Consider the following 8,066-nt stretch of genomic DNA (forward strand, 5'->3'; position numbering starts at 1 on the left):
CCCAGAAAGCTGTACTTCTGGAAACTCATTCTTTTCAAGAACTAAAATTCTTCTTCCTACCTTCAGGCTCCATCCGTTCACCATCCAGACAGGCACTGTTAGCAATATCTTAGATGACCTTCCAGAGTTACTTCTTGAATATACCAGTGAATGTACATACAGGTTCCTGACCAATTTCCCACTCCCCCAAATGGGCATGTTGTACATACTAGAATGCACCATTTCTTTCTTATCAATGAATCATAGAATTATTCCATATCAGTAGATATTTCATTTCCTCTTTTTTGGGTAAACTGCTATATAGAATTCTATCATACAAATGTATCAACTTATTTAACTTCTCTCACTGATTTGTACTATTATTAAAAAAGTACATAGTGAAAGTGCTGTAGTGAAAAATTTGTGTAAACATCAAGAAGTGAAATTGCTTGGTCAAATTAAATAGGCAGTTGTAATTTTGATATATAATGCAAATAGTTCTCTGTAGGAGTTATAGTAATTTACCATCCCACCAGCAATACATCACAGCACCTATTTCTCTGCAGTCAGGATAACAGAGTGCTACTTCTTTGGATTTTTATCGATTGGCAGAAAACTGTGTCTCAATGTAGTTTCAATTTGCATGTATTCTACTATTGAAGAGGTTGTGTTTCTTCATATGTGTAAGAGTCATTATTTACTTTTTTGTGGACCATTTGTTCATTCCTTGCCCATTTTTCTTTTGGATTGTTGGGTTTTTTAAATGAATTTCTGGAAGCATTATATATTAGGGAGACTAACCTTTTGTTATATGAATTGCAAATTTTTTTTCCAGTATGTCAATTGTTTTTTATTTTGTTCACATTTTTTTGCATAAATAAACTTTATAAAAATTTTATTTCATCTAACAAAAAACTTTTCCTTCATGAATTTTGGTTTCTAGTTATAAAGAAATTTGCATTTTTCTTCTTCTTTTATTATTTTCCCTTTTTTAACATCTAAATTTTTGATCCATGTGGGATTTATCCAGGTAGCTCAGTATAAGTTATAGATCCAATTTTGTGTTTTCCACTACTCAACCTCCGCATGCCCCTGCAGAACTCACTGGCTCTCTTGTTTATTTTTTCAGAGCAGGGATTTTTAAAGAGAGCTTGCTAATGTAAGGACATTTTCTACTTTCACCACATGAACAGTGCCTCCAGCAGTAGAGGGCTGGACTGGGGTGCAGGACTATGGGCCATTGTCTCCTGCAGCATCTCTAGCTCCTCCAAACTACATTAAGGTCACTTCTTCTTTGCACAAAGTCCTCATGTACTTGTTTACTGGATCTTTACTAGATCTTTGCACAAAGTCCTCATGTACTTGTTTACTAGATCTGTGGGAGTATACATAGATAAGGGGAAAGCCTGCTCCTTTCTAATTTTGTATAAACATTGTCAGTTTGAAAAGAATCTCAAATGCATTCAGTGATTAGGAGTCAGTTGGCTCATTCTTGAGTTAGTGAGAGTAGCCTGAATACCTTCAGCATTTGACATTCAATGTTTACCTTCCAGTGAAAGTTCTTATTTATCTGTTAACCACTGATATGGTTTGGCTGTGTCCCCACTCAGATCTCATCTTGAATTCCTGTATGTTGTGGGAGGGACCTGGTGGGAGGTAATTGAATTATGGGGTCAAGTCTTTCCCTTGCTGTTCTCAAGATAGTGAGTAAGTCTCATCAGATCTGATGGTTTTATAAGGGGGAGTTTCCCTGCACAAGGTCTCTTCTCCTGTCTGCCACCATGTGAGATGTACCTTTCACCTTCCACTATGATTTCCTCACCAGCCACGTGGAACTGTAAGTCCATTTAAACCTCTTTCTTTTGTAAATTGCCCAGTCTCAGGTATGTCTTTATCAGCAGTGTGAAAATGGACCAATACAACCATACTTGGTTCTTCTTTTTCCCTGCATTAATCTATTTAGCTTGAGTAAAAAAAGAATATTATGAGGATGGATGGTTCTTTCAGATTGTTTTTCTCAGGAAGGTCTATAACCTAATGTGCATTTTCATGGAGGGGAAATAGATCAAGATCTCATATTTAAGCAGATACACCCATATCTACTGTCTTCTACAACAGATCTTGCCATTTCCTTGCCAACCTCTTAAAATTCTTATTGCTGAGCTGGTCAGGCTCCATGGTTTCTGTGTGCATGCTAAAGCCTGACCACAGACGCCTCCATCTTCCCTTCAGAAGCATTTTGTCAAGCTGGTACAACATAAAAGCTGGGATCCTGGCTGACCCGTGATAGCACCCACTCACTCAACTTTACTTACAACGTTAGTAATTTTCACACAATTACTAATGTGAGAAAATAAAAATAGCTTGAGAAGCACCAATAATTTCAATGATCATTCAGATGGCATTATTTAACCTTATAGTCCCAGACACACCCTATAGTTCATATACACTGTGCATTTGCAAATAGTAATTTTGTCCTCTATTTTCAGTCAGGAATTCATAAGGCATTATATCTGTCTTGAAAATCTAAGCTCACCTTGATTCATGCCAAGAAAACCAAGAGCCATGCTTCATTTAAATTGGAATCTAAAACATTTCATTGGCAATCTCTGCATTTTAGAGACTGCAAAAATGTCTGCCTAAGAACAGCAGGAATTGGTCCTGTACGTATTCAGTTTCTCAAGATTTTAGAACAACTAACAAAACTAGCACAGCATTTTCATTTCCTTTGTTTTGAAAATAACACATTAGCTTAATTTTAAGCATTTTGTTGAGAGAAACACTAAGTGGTGTGATAATGGATGCACCACATAGATAATGGACGCAGCGCATAGATTTACACAATGCCAAGGGTGTGAACAAGAAACCCATGGGAATACGATGTCTGGAAACTGCTTCAGTGTCAAACTTGTCCATGGGTCCCAGGATCATTCCTTATTCTTGGCTATTAGTCTGCAAACTGTGACTCAGAAAAGACAAAGTGAAAGACCAGGCATTCAGTGGATGTGGTGGCAAAGTTGGCACCATTTTGCCCTTAGGTTTACATTGTCTGAGTCACCTTAACCACTTTGCTATTGGGCATCTACCTCTGCAAATAGAAGCTCTCAATGCTGAGTTCCAACCTGTTAACAATAGCAAAGGAGAAATAGTCTGTTGCACTCATTAATTTTTCAGTGCCTTAGGATCAGAGACCACACCTTCTTCACATTTTGCAGCTTCCAAACCTGACTTTATGCCTGGAACTAAAATAAACTGGCAACACATTTAGAACCATCCTTGATTCTCTGAAAGAAACTTGGTTTCTTGTTCTAGTATAGTTGTTAGTGTGCAGCTTCAGGTAATTTAGTCTCTCTCTGTCTTATGAGGACCCAGACATTGTAAGTGCAGTATAAAGCATTTTTTTTTTTTTTTTTTTTTTTGGCCATGCTTCTTACCATGGTTTATTTTCTTAGAACTTAAGCTAAGACATTAAAAAAAAAAAAATGCAGGTAGGGGATGTGGAGATGGGGAACCAACTTAGTAAACAATAGCAAGGCCATTTGGTCTCAGGGTATTTACATTCTACAAAGGGGCAAAGGGACCAAGAACACTTTGTCCAGATAGACATCTTGTCTTAAGTGTTCTTTGTATTCTTCAGAGTAATGGATAGTGAGGAACTTTCACATTATTCAATTTTGATTTCTCTAGCCAACGAGCAGCTGCTGGTGTCCTCCTAAAAAGAAATTTCATTTTGTAGAAGATTTAGATCTTGGTAGGAAGGAATAATATTTATAGAAGGTCTGAATTCAGTGGGTAAATTTCTTACCTCTTCCTTGCTGTAATTGGCTATATATATATATATATATATATATATATATATATAACAGTGCTTGCATTACCACATCCTAGTCCTCACTCCTGAGCCATGATCCTGCCTATTTACTCTTGTTTCTCTGGGCAATTGAGCTGCTCCAGCTTATTTTGGCTCACAAAAGCATTACATCATCATCCATTACATTCCCCCATTGACCACATTGGAAGGATTTCTGTGTTCTGTTTTAGCTCTTCAGCCCCACAGGTATGGCATAAATAAGGAATGTCAGACTTGTATAAAGGGCCTTCATACTGCTATTTACTCTTACCTAGTCTTTAGTGGGTTGCTAGCTTAAGGGCCCACGTTTCTAGTCTAATCAAAAGAGAATTGGTGGTGTACTTAAGATCTAGACCTGCTGTTTCAGTAGAATATGTAACTGCCTAGATAATGGAGTTGCAAGGATGAGAAGCCAAATCTATCCTTCATCACTGGATGTTGTCTAAAATTTGACTTTTGGAGTATCATCCTTTATCTTTAAGCACTAATAAAGCATAGAGTGTGAAGAGAGCAGGGACAGAACTAACATTTTTGAAATCTACCAGATAGTCTTTTAGGCAGAATCACTTATTATTATCTTTTTTCTTTAATTCATGCAATAAAACTGTGAAATAGATACTATTATTATATTCATTTCATGGATCAAGAAACTGTGGCTTAGAAAGAGCCTCAGGTCACATGGCTAGTCAGTATGAAACTACCACCAGCACAGAGTCAATAATTACAGAAAACAGGATTTGAACTCTACTCTTCAAATCAGACTTGAAATTACTTGCTGTTTCCATCATATCGTGGGAGGAGCCTCAGAGCAGTCTTCCCAGTTAAGGAGTAGCCTCTCTTGGGAAGGAGAGGTCACTACTACAGGAAGAGGGAAAACAGCAGGAGTGCTGACTTAACAGAATATGATCAGCTGTTCATTGATATGTTTGCCTGGAAGTGGCCCTGCAGGTGTTGGCTGCAGAGCAGGTCTCTCCTGGAACTCCAGGGGAAACAGGTTACACAATATGCTATCAGAGAATGCAAAAGTGTATGGGACCCTGGAAATCACCTAATCCAGCTCCTTTCTTTCATTGCAAATGAAGAAACAGACAGGAAAATACTTGCCCAGAAAGATGAAGCAAGTTCAGGGCATAGCAGAGTCTATAAGCCATGCACTCCAATCTCCCAGTTTCCTCGGCTTCTCAGCCTCTTATATCTGCTTGGGCTGCCATCTTGGGTTATTATTCTTGGTCCAAACTTCAAACTCCATCACTTAATAACGCGTTAACTTCCTACTAGCTATAGGAGTGAATTGTGAGGAGTCTGGTGGTTTTTAAAATATTTTTCTGAATGATTCAGAGCCCCCGGTATCCAGGAGTACATTATTACCTGCATATAACTATATTACTCATCCTGTGCACTCGAACGTTAGCTCCTACTGCGTGAATACAGTGATCACACTCAAACATGCCACAACAAGCAGCAGTGTCATTAACACGGTGTCATTACACAAGCACAGCCCACAGAGGTTCCCCATTTCTAATCAGCCTTCCTCTACTTATTTCTTCAAATTCTAGGAAATCGTTTTCATTATTTCCTAATGAACAGGACGGTAGAAAGCTTCAGCTTAGAGAGTTAATTATAGCTTTTAATTTTAAATCTGCCTCTTCAGAAGGTTGCTCACTGACTTAAGAACTATCTTACCCCAAATTACCTGCAGCTCATATTTCCTCATGGCCTTCCAGGGCTCCGCTGACACACAGAATAAAATTACTTTACCTTCTAGTGCCTCAGGTTTCTCATTTGTAAACTGGAGTGGCTGATACAGACCAGCTTTGAGGCATTTTTGTGACAAGCAGTAAAAAATGGTAGCAAGCTTAGTTGTAGCTTTCTTGTACTCACTGAACAAGGGCGTACTCAAAGGTCTAAATGACTCCGTTCAGTTCAATATATCAATAGTTCATTTGGTTCAGAATCTTATGTTTTTGTTTTATAACTTTATCCTATAATTTAATAGAAGGATGAAAATTAACTTGTGAGTCCCTAAAAGACATACAGGAAAAAGAAAAGTTAATTTCTTATGTTCAGTTGTGACCTGAGCAGGATCGCATTAGGTAAAAGTAGATCACAAAAAATGATCATCAGAATATATAAGAAAAAGAAAAGGAAATGGGACTATTCTGACAAGATTAAAAGACAATTGAAAGGTCAACGTGGCAAAACTTTCCTCCTCTCTGTATATATTATCTTGTTATTTCTTACATATGCTTCTTTTGTTGTAGTTATTTTTTGTTCCCACACGGAAAAACTATCACAGCTCACCTAGGTAGCAAATCTGCACTTGTACCCGTGAACTTAAAATAAAAGTTAAAAAACATATATAATGAATATCCATATAAGCCTGACACTGTTACAAATTTTTATTTCTTATGCTAAATGCATTTTAATAAAATTTCTAGATTGAGAAAAAAATAAACTTAAGTGCTCAATCTTTTTTTAAAAAGGAAAATTATTGTAATCTAGTCCTGGGGTGTGTGCATAGATGATATTACATATTGGATTTTAAAGGATTAATGAATGTTTCAAAACAGCTTCATCTTTGCTGAATGATGTTGGCGGGGTTTAAAGCTGTTTTGTGTTCACAATACTTCCTCCACGAAGTATTCACACATCATCTCCAGCTGCTGTTACTTTATCTGCTACTTCTGCACTTTTTCCATGGCTCCATTACTGCCCTTTGTCTGGGTGATTTATGTGTTTAATATGCAGGCTGTCTCTCTTACTAGCATGGAAGTTCTTTGAGGTGTTTCTTTTCTGTGTAATCTCACAGGCATTCTATATAGACGCTTAAAAAAACTTGTTGAGTGAATTAATGAATTAATGAGTGGGTGGATGGATGATGGTACCAGTCAGGCTAAAATACATAATTGCCCATGAGAGGTTACTGTTTGGCACATGTATTGGTAAGGGTTCTCGAGAGACACAAAACCAATAAGATATATATATACAGTAATGTACTATATAATGATGTTTCGGTCAAGGATGGAGCTCATTTACGATGGTGGTCCCATAACATTATAATGGAGCTGAAAATTTCCTTTTGCCAAGTGATGTTGTAGCTGTCATAATGCAATACATTACTTACATGTTCGTGATGACACCGACATGAACAAACCTACTTCACTGCCTGTCATTTGAAAGTATAACATATATAATTATGCACAGTACATAATACCTGATGATGATAATAAATAACTATGTTAGTGGTTTATGTATTTACTGTACTATACTTTTTGTCATTATTTTGGAGTGTACGCCTTTGACTTATTACAAAAACAAAACAAAAACTTAATTCTGAAACAGCATCAGGCAGGTCCTTCACGAGGTATTCCAGAAGGCATTGCTATTATAGGAGATGACATGCCTGTTACTGCCTCTGAAGACCTTCCATGAGGACAAGATGTGAACATTGAAGAAGTGATATTAATGATCCTGAACCCATGCAGGCCTAGAATAATGTATGTGTTTGTGCCTTAGTTTTTAACAGAAAAGTTCAAAAAGTAACAAATAAAAATTTAAAAACAGGTAAAAGCTTGTAGAATAAGGACATAAACAAAGAAAGAATTTTTCTACATCTTTATACTGTGTGTTTTAAGCTAAGTAAATGTTATTACAAAAGCATCAAAAACTTAAAAACAATTAAAAAGTTTAAACATAAAAAAGCTATAGTAAGCTAAGGTTAATTTATAATTGAAGAAAGAAAGGTTTTGTAAATTTAGTGTGACCTAAGTGTACAGTGTTTATAAAGTCTACAGTAGTCTACGGTAATGTCCTAGGCCTTCACATTCACTCACCACTCACTGACTTACCTAGAACACCTTCCAGCCCTGCAAGCTCCATTCATGGTAAGTGCCCTATATGGGAGTACTATTTTTAATCTTGTATGTCATATTTTACCGTGCCTGTTCTATATTTTGATATACCAATACCATTGTAATACAATTGCCTCAGTATTTAACACAGTAACATGCTATATAGGTTTGTAGCCTAGGAGCAATAGGCTCTACCTTATAGGCCAGGTGTGTAGAAGGCTATACTATCTAGGTTTGTGTAAGTACATTCTATGATGTTCACACAACAATGAAATCACCTAATGACACATTTCCCTTAACAAATCCCCATTATTAAGCAATGCATGAATGCATGACTGAATATGTATGTGTGTATATATATAGAGAGAGAGAGAGAGAGAGAGCGA

Source organism: Rhinopithecus roxellana, chromosome 9, assembly GCF_007565055.1.
Source record: "Rhinopithecus roxellana isolate Shanxi Qingling chromosome 9, ASM756505v1, whole genome shotgun sequence".
Classification (NCBI taxonomy): domain Eukaryota; kingdom Metazoa; phylum Chordata; class Mammalia; order Primates; family Cercopithecidae; genus Rhinopithecus; species Rhinopithecus roxellana.